This window comes from Melospiza melodia, chromosome 4, assembly GCF_035770615.1.
Source record: "Melospiza melodia melodia isolate bMelMel2 chromosome 4, bMelMel2.pri, whole genome shotgun sequence".
NCBI classification, from domain to species: domain Eukaryota; kingdom Metazoa; phylum Chordata; class Aves; order Passeriformes; family Passerellidae; genus Melospiza; species Melospiza melodia.
The window spans coordinates 13,268,483-13,285,397 of NC_086197.1; the positions used below are offsets into that span (position 1 = coordinate 13,268,483).

Below are 16,915 nucleotides of genomic sequence, written 5' to 3' on the forward strand. Positions count from 1 at the left end.
CCTTGCTTTTTTATGTCTGTTGTGTACCACGAGCTCCCACTGTAGAAGCCACTGGAAGAAATAATGGGCACAAAGAACAGTTAACACGTCTGGGACTGCAGATTATTTTGATCACAGACTTTATTTAGTCATTCTTCTATCTTTTTTTATAACATCCTTTAATTTTTAAAATATGCATCTAGACATGCTATTGTCCAGAAATTAGGCCTTGATGAATTAAGAATTGTGATGCCATTGTTTGGAAAAGCGAGTGAGAAGTTGAGAGATTTTTTTTCACTCAGCCTTGGGTATAAGAACCTCTTCATGTTTCCTCCTCTTTCTGTGCCTCAGCACCTCCCCTTGTAAATATCCCCTTGGAGATAAATCTGGTGCTGCCCATGAGATTTCTGGTGTGAGAAACAGCTGATGTCTGAGTAAACCATGTACAGCCAGCACACAGCACAGAACCCTGCTCTGGGTAGGGAGAGTTGCTCAGAATGCAGAGCCTGCAGAATTTGAGGGGTCCAGTGCTGCCCTTGCACCAGTTTTCATCTGGGGTGTAGCTGCTGTTCTAGCTTGACTGCCTTTGAATGGAGGCTTTTTCTCATAGCTTTTGGAGGCCTTGCCTCCCAAAATTCACTAGTATTCCTGACTAAAGTGAAAAGGTTATGCATTGCTTGCCATGAGGTTTCTTTCATCACCACTGTCATGTAAATCAGTCACTCTGTTTTATGCATTGATAAGTAATAGGAGAGACTAACACACTCAGCATCTGCATCAGTATACCTGAAGTCAGAGTCCAGGTCGGATCTGAACAGCTTGGGAGAAGGATGCTGGGAAATTGCCTGGTCTCTTATCCTTCCAGTTTAGGATTCTGCTGTGCAAGTAATTAAAAACTGGTGTGTTGATAGCATTTTAAGGTTATATGGGGAGGTTAGGTAGATCATTGCATAAAAAAAAATAAAAATTAAAAAAAGACAATCCCCAGAACCTTTACAGAATACTAAACAACAACCATGTAAACTAGAACTTACAAATCATAACATTTTATGTGCTCCCTGCAGAACAGAAAGCTGGGAGGCAACTTTTAAAAATAAAGACATAAGCACATTTTACGTGTTTTGTTTGCTGGATTTTTTTTTTTCTCTCTGTGACAATTCTATTCTTTTTATTCTCCTGCGTGCCTAAATGTAATTGAGTTTAGGATTCCTTTCTTTTTGCAGCAGCCTCTCCTCTGTTTGCAGGAGGAGCTTGGCATCTGGGAGGCAGGTTAGTCCACAGTGGCACTGCCGTGGCTGGAGCAGCAGATGTCTGGGTCACTCTGTGCCAGTGTCCCTTCCCCAAGAGCCTGGCCACCCTGGAGTGCCCCAGACACACACGGGGTGCTCAGTGAGGAGCAGCTGAGTGCACAGAGCCACGCTGGTTCCACCATGTGGACAGCTCCAGCAGGCCAGGGTGTTTCAGAAACACTGGAGAAGCTGCTCGGGTTTAGTTTTTCCCTGCATTTTTAATAAATGTGCTGTGAAAACCAAGTCCTGCAGGTGCTTATGCATAAGACTGACCTGTGCACCCACATGTTGTCCTGGAGCGAGACTCTCTGTGTCCTCTTTCCATGTCCCCTCTGCCCTCATCCCCAGCTGCTTGGTGCTGACTGGCAAAGCAGTGCTTTGAACCAAAGGCAGGAGTACAGGAGTCCTGCAGCCAGACTTCTCTGAAATGTTTCCTAGTATTTCTCTGCCCAGTTTGGCAGCTTTACAGTCTGATTATTAATGGCTCTGAAAATCTTTGGGTGAGTGCTGCTGGGCCCCTGAGTTGAGGTGCTGGTGTTTATTTTGGTGTCTCCAGCTGGCTCAGGAGAGCTTTTGTTAGCTAGTGGTCCTGGACTCTCGTTCCCACTCCCAGGCCCAGCTGCATATGGATGTCCTGAGCACCGGGGGTGTGCAAGCTGGTGAGGGCAGGCAGCTCCCCTCCCTTGTTTGCAGTATCAGTTGAGATCAAATGGGAGAAATGAATGTGATAAATAGAAAAAGAGAAGGTGTAGATGTCCCAGTCTGGACTGTGGAGTTGGGCAGGGTTTGTAGCTATCTTCATCAAGTGTGTGTTCCGGGCTTTTTTTATGCTCTTTGCACGAGACTTCCAAACTTCTGTGTTTGATTTTTTGGGTTTTCCCTACTCTTTCTTTGTTCACCCTTTAGGTCACTTGATATCCAGTCTTTCCATCATTCCTGGCAGGCAAAGCTGTGTTTGCAGGCATTGTTTTGCTCATGCACCTCCTGTGTGGTGGGTGACTGCCTTGGACTGATAGGGAGATCAGAGGAAGGCAGAAGAAGCTCCTGTTGTCCTCAGTGAAAGGTGTGCTCCAAGGGATGAGCAAAGGCCTAGGAGCTCCTGGTGCCACAGCCACTGACACGATTTCAGTGCACTTTTTGACAAACAGGTGTGTCAATTGCTGCAGGAGTTCATTGTCAGAGATAATGAGAGTTGCGAGTATGTGAGAGATCTTAGTTAGGAAGAAAATCAGTGGTAAAACAATGTTTCAATCTATAGCCTGAGTACGTAATTTACTTTTGAAATCTAGTTGTGCTCAGAGGTGAAACCATTTCCATTCAGGTTTTGTTGAATCACAGTATTAGAGTCGTAAGTCAGTGTTGGGAAGGTTTTGTTTTGTTTGTGTAAGAAGCCCTTCCAAAAACTCCTCAAACTCCTCACAGCTGTTGTCTTTGTGTCTGATTTTTAAAAGTGGCATTTTTTACAAGAAACATTTGAATTTTATTTTGCAATCAGTAAAAGGCTCCTCTTTAGCATGGAATATACACATTGAGAACTATTTATCTGGAAGCCAATTTATTTTTGAGCATGTATTTTATGAATAAGTTATTAGTATCACCTATTCTTATTGTAGATATACTGCTGTAACTAATGTGATGACTTGTATGACTTGTACCTCTGTGGGAGTTTTGCATTGGCTAACACCATGAGGCATTAAACCTCTCCCTAAAATACTTGAAAAAAAAGAAATTACATAAAAATTTTTCTTTGAGAAACAGAGACAGAGAAAAAAAAATAAAGACAGCTGGGTGAAACATGTTTCTGTTGATTTGAGAATTCATGTTTTATTTTGTCTAGCAATCAATATGCATTTTTTTATTTTTGGAAAATAAAAATACATAATTTGATTTCCAATTTGAAAAAAACAGAAGACCTATGTTTCCATATTCCACACGGTTTCATTTTGCACTCCTAATTTTGAGTTTGTGTGTCCTGTTTTCAATGCAAACATCAGTGTTGAAATCCACTGCTTTTGTAAATTTTTCTTTTAAAAGGAGAAAGATGCTGATTTCAGTTCAGATATGTAAAGCAACAGCCGTGACTCCATGGCTGCTCCTGGGGAAGGAAGAAGCATGGTAGCTTCTGGAATGGCAGCATCAGACCCTGAGTAGTTTTCTCTGCAGTAGCCCTGTGCTGGGCAGGCTCATCCTCCACAGCACATGGTGCTCTCCCATTTGCTGTACCTCTATTTAATTTGTCTCATCTGTGGCACAGCCTCCTCTAAAGAACTTGAGCTTCAGATGAAAATGCAGTTCCCAGGCAGAAAGGAACTGCAGTAAAAGTAGTTGTACTACTAGTTTGTCCTATGATTAATAGCAAGACTTGCTTAGAAGTTAGTCTTTGATTTCCTCTGTTTAATTGTAGCCCTAAGTGAAATGGGTTTTTGATTTATAGAAAATGCAAAATTAGGTACAGAAAGTTTTAAATTACAGTAACAGTAAAAAATTTCCCACAATAATCATCCCATATTGTTTCAATTCAAAAGAGCTAGAGCTTGATTTGTGTGGGAAAGAATCCATAGCAGCCAAGTTCCACATTTGAAACTGGGGAGAGGGGAGGATCAATTACCCTCTTTTGTGAGTATAAAAATATGCCTGAACTTCACTATGTAATACTTTTATCATATACTCCCTCTTTGGAAGGGTGTGTGTTGATTAATTAATTTAGAATAGCTCTTTTCTTACATGGATACCCTGTAAAAGCAAGTAGAAAAATTGTGTTCAAACATGCAAGAACATCAGTTAAAAAAGCAAAAGCTTTAGGAACAGCAGTGGCTTGTAATTATGATGGAAAACTGATCTATTCTGTTTTATAATGTTTGCATTATGCAGAATGGTTCTATAAACTGTGAAAGCTCTAACATAGTTCAATAACAGTAGCTTTAATAATAGTAGTTTAATTCCTAAGCCACTTTTTGGAAGTTCTGCATGGCTGATCTCACTTTTGCTGCACTATATTTGTGTTGACTTTTTCTTTCATTAGACTGCAATGCCTGTGTGTGTTTGCAGCACTAATCCTGGATGTTGAGATTCTGGATAGTTAAAATATATTCAGTATCATTGAAGCTATTCTGGAGTAAATGACTTTGCTCTAATGGATGAGACCAAATTCTGCTCTATTTACAGGGATAAATGCTGAAAAGCACTGATCTGACCCATGCAAGTTTGCATGTGAGTTCCTGAGAACAGGAGTTTGGGCCCTTTATATTTGTTTTTTTGTTTACCACAACACAGTTAAAAATAATTCTGAAAATAATAATGCAGTTGTTATCCTGTTGGCCAGCTTGGTGGTTTTTAAAATCCTGCTTCACAGTCTCCCCTCACAGTTTTATTTGGAGCACACTGAGTTTACAGTTTGAATGTAAAGTGCTGCTTCTATTCCATTTGATTTGGCATGACCGAGATGTAAAATCTAAACATAAAGCATAGTATTGATCCATTTATAAGGATTTCCAAATTGTACTGCACTTTTGGATAATTTATTGTTGTAGGATTTTAAAGTCAGGTGAGCTCTGCATTTGTGCTGTAACCTGACAGTTTAATCAAGATACAAATTTAGAAACAAATCAGCACTGTCTTTTATACAGCGCCTCTAAATCCACGGTAATTTGTACCAGACCTCGGTAACAGGAAAGGATCGCCGTCTCATGCTACCAATACCAGTGGGTGTTGCTCCCCAGCTGCATCTTATAAGAGAAGATGCAAGAGAAATTAAAGGATCCCCACATGCATTTTTCTGTAATGTACCTTTTGCAAAGTACAAGGCTGATGGAAAATTCTCTTGAATCCAGTGTGCAAGCCAGCTGTAAATAGTGCCATATGTTCTGCACGCTGTAACTCCTACCTTTTGAGAGCACTGGGCAGTTTTTAAATCAGCTTTCTTTACTTTGTAGTTTTGGAACATTTTAAAAAACGTAAGCGCTTGTACTCTGCAAAGTCAGAGCAGGGAGGGGAGAGCTCAAGTGCTGCTGGTGCCTACCCTGGCTGCCTCAGGACTCTCCCAGAGGCCTGTTTCGGGGAGCTGTGCTGTGCCAGGACGTCCCTTGCAGCATGAGCTCGTCCCTGCACGCTCAGCTCCAGCGCATCCGAGCTATAGGCTGAGGCTGTGTGCACTGGCAGCACAGATGGAGTGTGCTCTCATTAGGACTGTTTGTTGCCTGTTGGAACACACAGCATATTTCTACCGTGGCATCAACAGTTTCTAAGAACTGAGGTCAAAATAAACAGGTTGCAGTTGGATTCAGGAACAGTCTGGGAAACAACTTAAAATTCCCTGCTTAGGCATAACCATATTCCTAGATAGGTGGGTAAAAAGGCATTCTCGTAGCAAGGGCTCATCTGAATTGATGCAGTGTGGAGTTGCAGAGGCGCAGCCAGTAAATTTTCTACACATATTGGCAAAATTGACCTTATTTTAAACAAATGAGCAAATTTAAGCCCAGCACTCCTGCACTGTTTCTCCTGGTTTTTGTAGTGCTCGAGCCAAGTGAAAGCAATGTCCTGGTGCCCGTTTGGAAGGTGCCTGTTCTCACCAGGCCTCAGCCTCCTGTGCAGGCGCGGGCGTTGCCGAAGGCCTTGGCGTGCTCGGGCTCAGAGCAGGGCTGGCAGACAACCTCTGGCAAGGCTCCTGGAGGCTGCTTGGAGTTGTTACTGTCCCAAACTCCCCACCCCACCCTTTGCCTGGGGATTAGTGCTTCCTCAGCAGAACCTGCACCTGAGCTGCCTCATTGCAAACCCGCAGGTCCTGCTCTGGCCCTTGGAAAGGCATCGCTGGCTGCGGAGCTGCTGCAGCACGCCCAAGGTCTGAGCCTGTGGATTCAGCATGGAGTCCTCATCTCCAGCAGCCACTGAGGCCCGTGGATTCAGCATGGAGCCCTCATCTCCAGCAGCCAGGTGGAGCAGAACACTGAGAAAAGGGAATTTGGTGCGTGACAGCAAGATTCACCAGTGCCTCTTCCACAGCTGGTAAGTATTCACAGGATCAGCCCATACAGACACAGTCCAGGTGACAGCCTGGCCCCACAGGCATGAGGGAGTTTTAGCCAGCAATATCAGTGAATGCAGGGTTTCATTTGTAGTGTTTAAAAAGCCTGTAAAGTTTATGAAACATGACAAATACTTGTGATGATTTTGGCTTGAATGGAGATGTAAATAGATTTGCTTCCTGACAGAATCAGCAACTTGTAAGATTTTACTCATATTAACCTGGTCACTGTTCATTTGCAGCCAGAGGAACTATCCTGTTTGTTGAGCTGCAAACACGCAAAAGTGCAGCAATCTGCTAGATGTTAGAAAATGTTCTCATGGGTTTAGTTAGAAAATGTTCTCATGGGATTTGGGTTTTTTTGGGCAGGGAGGGTTAGTTCTAACTAGTTTTGGTGGTTTAAATTTTAAAAGATGTAGTTTTTTTCCTTTTCAGAAATGAAACATTATTGAGCTGTATAGTGTGCATAACAGTAGATGGCTAATACAGATATGTGTAGTGGAGTAGTGAAAACAGGAGTCAAAAGAATGATGAAAATTTTGAAGACTGATATGGAAAGATGTGTATAATTGTCTAAAAGAAAGGGTAAAAAAGAAAGCCTTCCCATACTCTTTGCTGCTACTAGTTTACTGCTGTTGCTCTTCTTACTTCCCATGGCATGAGGTGTTCAGTGGTCTGTATTACAACCACATAATAATGTTATCATCCCTTACATTTCTGCAGTGACAGAGAAGCAGCACTCCTAGAATACCTTGTTTATAGGATGATCTTACTGTCTCCACGAGGTTTTCTTGGTTCCTGCTGCTGTTCTCCATATGCTTCTCCACAAGTTTGTGTGTAACAATGTGCCTTTCCATCCTTGACCCTGGCAGGTCTTGTGCAGCCTCATTCATCCTGACCCAGCACCTCTTCCCTGCTCACAGACAGCTGCTGAGTCTCAAGCTCTTCACTGACTGTGAATGCAGTTGGGAACACTCTCCTCCCCCCCACTTTTAAGTTGGCTCTCAAAGCCCATCGCAGATGGTCTGTACCTCATACATAATAAAGATTTTTTTTTTTCTTCTGAGGCGGGTTTGTGTGAATGTGAGAGGCAGACAGTCTGGCAAGCTTAGACCTGTGTTTTTATTTTTTTTTTTTCTAAGTGAGCCTTGAGGGATTTGTTTGCCATAATTTGAAACCCCTTAATACCTTATGGAGCTCAGTAATATCTTGGTTCCAGAGGCTGGAACCTGATTTGTCCATTTGATATTTTCTAAGGGGAAGTTATACACATTGGCAAAATGGAGTTAGGGCCCAGCTGGACAAGACAAAGAAATTAAGCAGAAGTATTCCAGGAGCTAAAGCAGTTGCTTTAGGCAGGTGGTCTTCTAATAAGAGTATGGTAGGTTTGTGCTCACTGTGTGTGTGAGTGCTTGGGGTCACCTGTTATAGCTGTGTATTTCTTACTGCTTGTAAGACTTGTTTCAGTGAATTCTGTCCTATTTTCTGACTTGAGCAGTAAAGTCTGTGTACCAAAATGTCCTCAGAACCTCATGTAAGAGCCTAAGGAGCATTTTCAAATGTCACATAATTTGGGTTCTAGGTAGCTTAACGTGCTGCTTGTTAGTTCCTTTGTGTATGGTTGTATTGGTGGTGTAATGCTCAGCATTCCAGTGGCCATAAAAACAGGTCCATGTGTGGAAATCTGCCTCACGGGCCAGGCTGCCAGTGGTTTCTGGGTTTCTGTTCTGCATGGAGGCTGTCATAGGGCTCTTCCTGAGCTCTGCACTATGCTTTGGGAGCTGAAAATGCAGAACATATGCAGGAGGAAAGTAATGGAAGTACATTTATACCAGCAGTTTCAGCAGTGGCTTTGACCTCAGTGAGAAAAGGTATGTCAAGGTGAGATATGGAATTGTATGTTTAAAAGATAAGGGGAAAATGTCCTAAACTAAATTGGATTTTGTTTGTGTTGAGGAAAAAATTAACAGGTATTTCACTCCTCTTTGTGCATGTTAAATGCTCTGTGTGTTTGTGTGTGTGTTGTTACTCACTGTATAGAACAGTAAAGTTCAAAACCAACCTGTGAGCTGTAGAGTATTTGCTGAAATACTTTGGGGTTCAGCTGTCTGAAGCTCTTGGCTTTTAGAGGGGAAAAGTCCAATGGGTGTCAGATCAGACACTTTCCCAGGGCCTGAAGGGTGTCAAGGGTAAGGGTCTCTGAGAAGTGAGCAGAGCAAATAAAATCTTTTGAGAAGAGATGAGCTCCAGAGAACATTCCAGTTAGGCAGCAATGGTCAGCAGCACAGGGGAGTCACAGGCTCATCCTTCAGAGTGGAAGGACCTTGGGAGGCATCTGGTCCAGCCTCCTGCTCAAAGCTGGGCCAGCTGAGACCAGGTGGTTCAAGGCTTTGTTCAGTTGGGTCATCAAAGCCTCTGAGTATGGATTCTGTACAGCCTCTGGGCAGCCCCTTCCTGCTTGCCTGCCTTCATGGCAGAAAGGTTTTCCATTGTTTCTAACCTGAACCTTTCATATTTCAGATCCTGGCTGTTGTCCCTTGTTCTCCCACCACACCCCACTGTGAATAACCTGGCTCTGGCTTCTCCTGGCCTCCTGTTGGGTGTAGAGGGGCTGTCACCAGGGCCTGCTTGGGTCCCTTAGCCCCTTCTCACAGGGCTGGTGGTCACTGTGGGGGTCCCTGTCACTCTGAGGGGTGGCACAGGAGCCTCTCAGGACAGTGCTGGGGCTGACCCATGCTGTCCATGGGATGCTGGCACCAGGACAGGCACAGTGGCTCCCTGTGAGCTGCATCACTCCTGTCCAGCCCCTTTAAGGGGTGTTAGTGTTTTTGCTGACCATCTGCTGGAAGCAGTGCCAGGAGCTGATGCTGTTGGCTGGCCTTGGCCTTCACAGCAGATTCCTGGGCTAATAGTGTGGCATTACTAATTTCAGGTATTAATATAGAAAAATATTAGCTTGGATTCGAAAATCATGTCATGGTTTAAATGCTAGAAGATGTTAGAGCACTGTAGAGTTTCTTTGCAGAGTGGTTTTTGAGCTGCTGAGTACAGGTTTTAAGCATAGAACACAACAGTTAGAGATATACTTAGTCTTAAAAATTGTTAGGTGTCATGTAATTGCATAACTGCAGCACCCAAGGCTTTAAGAACAATACTGAGTATCATGAAATTGTGATTTGATTTTGAAATAAAGCAACATCGATAAGATCAAGAATCTGCTGCTTTTGTAAAGCAAATGTTCATCTAAGAGGGGTTTTTTCAAATAGTGAACCATGTCTGTAAAGTTCTGAAATGATAGCTGCTATTATGTGCTCATCTGCTGGGCACAGTAATTAAAGTATACATTAATGCTGTGAGACACGTGTTTAGAAGTATGGATTGAAATTAATCACCCTGCCCCTATAGAAATTGCTTGATGAGTCCAACAGCATATGTGTTGCCATAGAAAGCTGTGAGTTAGTGTATTGTACATGGGTACAGTTACATTTAGTATTTCATATGTTTTATTAAATATAAATACACAAATACATTCAGTTTTATTAAAGCTATCGAGCAGAGCTATTTACATATTTTTCCAGTGTGGGAGAGGAATTTTTGCAGGTAAAACTTGCACCATAATAACCCCTAAAGATAGAATTGCCAAGCAGCTCAAATACTGCTCAAGGAGTCTTTGAGGTGTCAAGCATTGTGTGAGCAGGGCAGCAGGAATTCCTGCCTCTGTGAGGTGGGGCTCACCCAGGGCCAGCCTGGCACATCCACAGTGGGTCCCTCATGGAGCACCAGTGTGCTGAGATGAGCTGTGTGGGGGAGGCCCTTGGCTGCTGAGAGAGAGTGATAATTCTGTATCTGATGAGTTTTATCTTAGATTTAAGCTTGCAATGTTAATTCCATCTCCAGCTTCCTGCGCATAGGACAGGAAGCTGGAGAAGTCTCCAGTGTGAGTTTACAGCCTGTGCAATTATCAAGTGAAGTGCCACCTCAGCCTGTACCATGGTTACTCTGCCTGCCAGAAAATCTTGGTAAATTTTCCACAAGATGCTTGAGAGGCCGTGATTCACTGGGTCAGGTTTGCTCTGTTACTTTGTGAGGTGCAAGTGCAGGAGCAGGCGCGGCTCCTTCCCGCAGCGCTGAAATGCACGTGGTGAGCACTCAGAGCACTGCTCACTGCATCAGTGCTGGGAGCTGCTCTGCCTCCCCAGCCTGTGCAGGGAGCAGCTGGAGAGCTGCTGCTGTTCCTGGTGGCACAGTGCAGTGTCCCAGCAAAGGGCACTGCTCTGTGCTGTGCCATTGTGGAGCTCATGGATTGAGAGAGGGAAGCTGCGAGCAGCGGGCTGAGGACGCAGAAAGAGCAGAATCCTTGTCTGGGGCGTTGTTTGAGAATCACCGCCCTTGCAAACTTAAACTGTGTGCACAAAATGTGTCTTGGTCTTCCCTGCTTACAACTCCAACATATGACCCAGTTCAAAAAATGGTTGTTTTTGCAAAACTCTGACTTGTGTACTCTCACTGGTCTACGGACCTCTTTGTGTGTTCAAGAACTAAATGCAGCGTGCAGGCAGCCTTTCTCTCACAGCTAATATTGATATCCTGCCCCACAGTTACAAATGCAGAGAAAAGAAAACCCTTATGGACATTTACTGCTTCAGTTCATACATATTTGCCTGTTTCTGGGTGGTGAAAGTTGTTATTTTTATTATTTTTTGCAGCATATCAGCCTGGAGGTAGTCACCCTGTCAGGAGTGTAAAATTTACAGCAGAAATTATTTTAATGCTGGAAAAGCTCTTACTCATCTGAACCATCATTCAAAATGCACAGTGGAAGCCGCCAAGCAGAAGTTTTCCATCCCACTGTCTGCAGGACTCCTGCAGGTCTTCTGATGCTTAAGGTAAGATTAAAAATAAAGAGCAAACTACTTAGTTGCAAAGTAGAAGCTGGTGCAAAGCATGGAGGTATAATTCTAAGGCAGAGAGGATCCTTTTGTGCCTTGACCCCTGTCTGTAGGAGCAATGGCTTTGATAGAAAACTTCTGTGTAATATTTGTTTAAATAATCAAAGCAGAAAGAACAAGAAGCACAAGTTTACTACCAGAATTGCATATATATAAATATATATATGTATATATAAAGAAATTGCTTAGCATTCAAAAATAAAGGATGTATTATGTTTTCTTTATTCTTTTGAAAATATGTGTCAAAGCACAGAAGTCTTCAGTTATGAAAAATAAGTGTTAGCATACGAAGGGAAAGTAGGAACCACTGGGTAGGACAATGTATTTTGTTTTGCTTAGCTCCTGAGCAATAGCTGCAATATAGAAATAGCTGCATAACCTGTGTACAGGTTATGCCATTGTTTGTCCTTAGTGCTCTTGGTTTGTGTTCTGTAGTGGTGTCCATTACATTCTGTGAATCAAACTCCTCCAGTGTATTTCCTTATTTCTCTGTCAGTGTAGTACAGGCAGCTGGGGTGTCATCGGGATCCCTTCTCCATGACTGTAGCCATAGGATTTTATATAAAGAGCATTTTCCAGAGGCTATCATTATGTTCTCTTATAAATGACTTTTTTTCTCTGTTTTGTTTTAGATCATATATATAACTAAAACACATTCCAGGAGCTTTGTTTTCTAAATATGTGTTGGGCGCAGTTGTTAATGTTGCAGGTGTTCACATTCAGGGCAATATAAAATGCTGCTTATGACAAATGAAAAATAATGGAATGCTCACTTCATAGCCCTAGGAGTTTGGCTTGGGCCTACAAACAGACATGATTTTCCATTTGTTTATAGACAGACAAGTTTATAATTAAGGCAGTAATGGGCATAAGGATTCTTGCAGTCTTTGTAGCTCATCTTTCTTGTAAGCATCAAGAATATTTGTGGTAGAACACACAGTAATAAGTGTGGGGGAATCAACAGCATGCAGATCCATTTGTTTATTTATTGAATCTGGTATCCCCTATCCTCCCATCATCTGTGCCTCTGCAATAAAGCAAAGCATTCCTATTTTCTCTCATTGCTATCACTCCAAATGCTGTAGATAAGAATGATAGCTGGACACAAGTACCACACTGTGCACCCCAGAACACCAGAGGTATTAATGAACACAGGCAAAGACTTGTGTAACCATTACATCAGTGTCCTATTTCTGGAAATGACTCTGTAAATTACCATTTGGCTGAGGAATCCATCGTGCTGATCTGGAGCCTGCATGGCCCAACTGTGGATTACATCAAGCACATGAAAAAGCTGCCCAGGAATCCTGGCACAGAATGAGATTATTTTGTTTTGCATAGAAAACCTGTGTGTTCATGCATACATGTAAACAATAAATATGTAAAGTGGTTTGGATTGCCTGTGTCTGAGGGCAGAGCTCTGTATGGGGCAGATCTTTGAACTTCAGGGGTTGTCCATGTTTCATGTCAGCTCTGAGGCAGTTGAGATGAGCTGAAATATCAGTCTTGGGGGCTCACTGGTGTGTGAGAGTTGCCACCACACAGTTTCTGTAAGAGCCCTTAGAGAATCTGTGATTTGATTCCTCTCCCAGCTTGGTCCAAACCAGGTTGTGTTTATTGGCTGTGAAGCCCATGTATGTCTGCATCACCTGGGGACAGCACTTGGGGGCTGTGTATCTGATGAAAAAGTACTTGGGGGTCAGGAGATTTGAGGCTTTTAATAATTATCTAGAGAGATTACTTCTATTGAGGAAATGTTACCAGTTTGATGATTTTTGTCGTGGTTTATGTCTTTAGTTAGTGCCAGCAGTGTTAAAAAGCTGAGATTTGTGTGTCCATATATTTTACACTGAATTTAAAACACAAATATCTCATCATAAGAATCTTCTTTTTAAAAATGGAGAAAAAGAAAAACTATCTGTCTGGGTAAGAGGTAGTTGTTCTTATTAAGAAAACAGTGAGTTCTTACTGCTACCTCTGATGTATCTAAGTCTAGTAATACACGTATCTCCTTAGAACTAGACCTCAGAATAAATTACAACATCAGAAACTAAATTAAAAATCTTCTAGAACTTGATCCTCATGTATTTTTAAGGAAGTGGTCTATTCCAAGCACTCTAATGTATGAACTCTTGTTAAGATTAAAGTCTCTGGAGGCTGAAGTTCATTTTGCGAGGAAGAAACACAGTTAACAATAAAATCAGGTAATGCCAAATTATATTGTCACAAATAATTAAAATAAATTTGTATTCAGAACATCATCAGTGTATACAATAAATAATAGCTGAGAGGAAAGGCTGACCCCATGCTTGTTAAATTGCTTGAAAGTTAATTTGGATGTGTTCAGATGAATAAAGAGGTTTAGTTGTGTGGGATTTTTTTCCCTTAGCTGCAGTTTTCTTTGTAATTCCACAAGAAATGGAATAATTTGAGCTTGTCAGACTCACTTGTGAAGAGCAGATGCCCTTGTACACAACTGATCTTCACTCAGCTGGTGAGCAATGAATACAGAGAATGGACAGTGCAGTTGCTCCAATATTAAATTGCTCTTGTGAGCCTTTCAAGCTGGATTTCTTTCCAACCCACAGGAAATGACTGATAATCCTTTTTTCTTTTTTTTTTTCCAGAGAAGGAATGTGCTACAGTAGAAATACAGTGTGCAACATAAAGATTAATACATGTCCTTAAGTTAGATAATTGCAAAGGTGTTGACTTTCTCCAACTGAAATGAGGGTAGTGAAACAAGGGAAGTTAATTGTGGGAGAGCCTAGTTGCCTCTTACTGTCATTGTTATCTGTTCCTTAGAGTAGATAACAAAGTTCCTTAAAACTTAAAATATTTGGGGTGAACTTGCAGTGCTGAGTGTATTATTCAGATGTGCTGCCATAGGCAAGTTCAGTCATAACAGTTCACTTCTCCTGAGCAGAGGGCAACCTTTCCTTTGGCATCTTTTACATTTTGAGAACTTTGTGCTTTAACTATAACCTTTTTCTTCTCTAAAGAAAATCTTCATTTGTGCAGTCAGCTGGCTGATTCAATGTGCAGCTGAAAAATGATCACGAGATGAGTGTGTGTTCAGTCCTGTTCCTGATGGGTTTTAAAAAGCGCCGACAGCTTGAGTTAAACACAGCAGTGGTTTTCAGTATGTGCCTCTTTGTCTCTGTACAGGATTCCTGTGCAGGAGGTCCTGTGAGAAAAAGCTCCATCAGCCATTGGAAAGAAAAGAAGTTTTATTTTAAGATTTTAAGGAACAAAAAGATCTCGCAAGAAATAGCATAAGAGGATGCTTAAATTCTCTGGGTAACCAGGAGAAAGGTAGAACAAAATTAATGTTAATGTAAAGTATTTTGGGCAAGTAATGATCTTTCTCAAAGATTTTGGTATAAGTCACATTCTTAATTTTTCTTAAATATTATATTTTTTTAATTACCAAACAGGTTACCATGTACTTTCATAGTCTTATAATATTATTTTTCAATTATTTTCCAATTTCAACTATTTCCAATAACTTGCTTGTATTAGTAATCAGTTAAAGCAAAATTTTAAATAAACAATGATTAGCATATGTGAATTCTTATCCCTGGAAGCTCCATAGCCAACAAAAGCAAAATGTGAGATAGATATGCATCAAATAAGTTGATATTCCTGTATTTAAAGCACCCAGAAGCATCATTTCTCTGTAGGTGAAATGAGATGGGTGAGTTTCCCCACTTACTTTACAGACCTGCTCTGGAGGGAAGGGGGGTTTCTGGAAATGCTTTATCCTCATCAGGTGTGGTGAGTGCCCACTGCAGGGCATCCCATGGGCCAGCAGGTTGAAGTGCCAGGAGATAATCCCCACACCCACATTGCTTGGAACTGGAACCTGTGCCTGTTAAACTGGCTGGAAAAGGTGCTGCTTTTAACAGCACAATTTCAGGACACCTCTGGTCTTCAGTTTTTCCTTTACATTGAATCACAGGATCACAGAACCATGGAATGGGTTGGGTTGGAAGGGACCTTAAAGCCCATCCAGTTCCACTCCCTGCCATGGGCAGGGACACCTTCCACTGTCCCAGGTTGCTCCAAGCCCTGTCCAGCCTGGCCTTGGGCACTGCCAGGGCTGGGGCAGCCACAGCTTCTCAGGGCACCCTGTGCCAGGGTCTCACCAACCTCACAGGGAACAATTTCTTCCCAGTATCCCATCTCACCCTGCCCTTTATCAGTGTGAAGCCATTCCCCTTTTCCTGTCACTTCTCTGTCTTCCCATCCTGAGATGGGAGATACTGGCTTTTAAGAAACCCAGTTCAGATGCTGAGTAAAACCCCAGCAGTTCTGAGGTCATTGTCTCCCCTGTCTCACATTTTCAAAGACTTCAGGCACTTCCAGCCTGGTGTCTGTCAGGGGATTGTAGCAATTCTTGAGACAGGTAGCAGAATAGGAAAAGATGGAATGCTAAAGGAAGGAATGCTAAAGGAGCCCTTCTTCAGGTATATCTGGTATTCTGTGATTAAACCTAGGCTTGTGATACTCCAGATATAATTCTTATATTTTGTTGAAGGTTTTTAAAAATTTTTTTTTTTGTTTTTTATGAGAGGGAGCTGCTTCTCTATGAAAACTCCACATTGTTGTTGAAAAGTAAGTTTTAAGAACATGTTGTTTTCAGTGTGAATGTGGAGCTGCTGGTCACAGGCACACAGACTGCCTGAAATTCACAAGTTCATGCAGCACTACTACAAATACTCCTTACATAGGATAGTATTTTAAAGAAAGCATCTTTCTCCCATTTCCAGATATGTTTCAGCAGCCTGATATGATCAGTCAATACCACGAGACCACTCAGCTGTGTTTGGAAGAGCTTCACAAATCACAGGCAAGTTTAGGGCTCCTGAGCTGGTTGATGTAATCAGGACATGCATCTATAAAACTGATTTCATACAGCCTGGATTCAAGCAATTACCAGGCCTCTGCTCTTTTTATTTTTTTAAATTGCAGTATTATTGGACAAGGAAATAGTGTGTCCACAAAATTCAGATTTAGTAAACTGGCTACAACAAACAATCATTTAAAAAAGACATGAAGGACTAAAAAATTTTGAGTGTGTGTAGATTTAATTGTAATGACTGTGCCATGTATTATTTTCAGACTGTGGAATGAGGCACAGGGACTGACAGAACTTGCTCTGAGCATTCCCTGAATTAAAAATTCTTGCTGTTTGTATTCTGTCATGAAATGGTTGGCATCCCAACAGTCGTGACAAGTGTGTATGTTGGCAAGGAATTAAAAATGGTGGTGCCTCTGAAGTTTAGCAGGAGGTTTCCTGCTTGGGGATGGCAGGCAGTTGTAGCTGTTACAAATGCCATTCCCTTGTCTGCATTGCAGCTCATTTCTGAAACAAAGCAAGCTTGGGAACATGTTCCACTTTGTAATAGGAACTGCTACATTTGGTTTTCTTTGAGTCTTCTCTGACACTGGAGTCTTCATGTGCCCACTTCTCTTTTTTTTTCTTTTTGTTTTGTTAATAAATCAAATCTGACTACAATATCTCTCTGCCTCTAAACCACAGTAAGGGCTGCTTGAAAAAGCGTGAGCCTCCCAAATTTTTTACCCTCAAGAGGAAATAACTGATTTTTTTGTTTGTCTTTGATCCAGTCTCATCAATGCAATTTTCCTTCTTCAAACAATTGAGCCTGCAG

At 42.0% G+C, this 16,915-nt stretch overlaps 1 long non-coding RNA gene across 2 annotated transcripts in view; it reads left to right on the forward strand.

Annotated features, from left to right (window-relative positions):
• Window positions 1-6,071: 6,071 nt before the first annotated feature.
• Window positions 6,072-16,915, forward strand: part of LOC134417111 (uncharacterized) — a 73,884-nt gene continuing 63,040 nt past the window's right edge. For both annotated transcript variants that reach the window (XR_010027500.1, XR_010027501.1), the window contains exons 1-2: window positions 6,072-6,272; window positions 10,998-11,177. This is a non-coding gene — a long non-coding RNA (uncharacterized LOC134417111). The remainder of the gene's footprint in view (window positions 6,273-10,997; window positions 11,178-16,915) is intronic.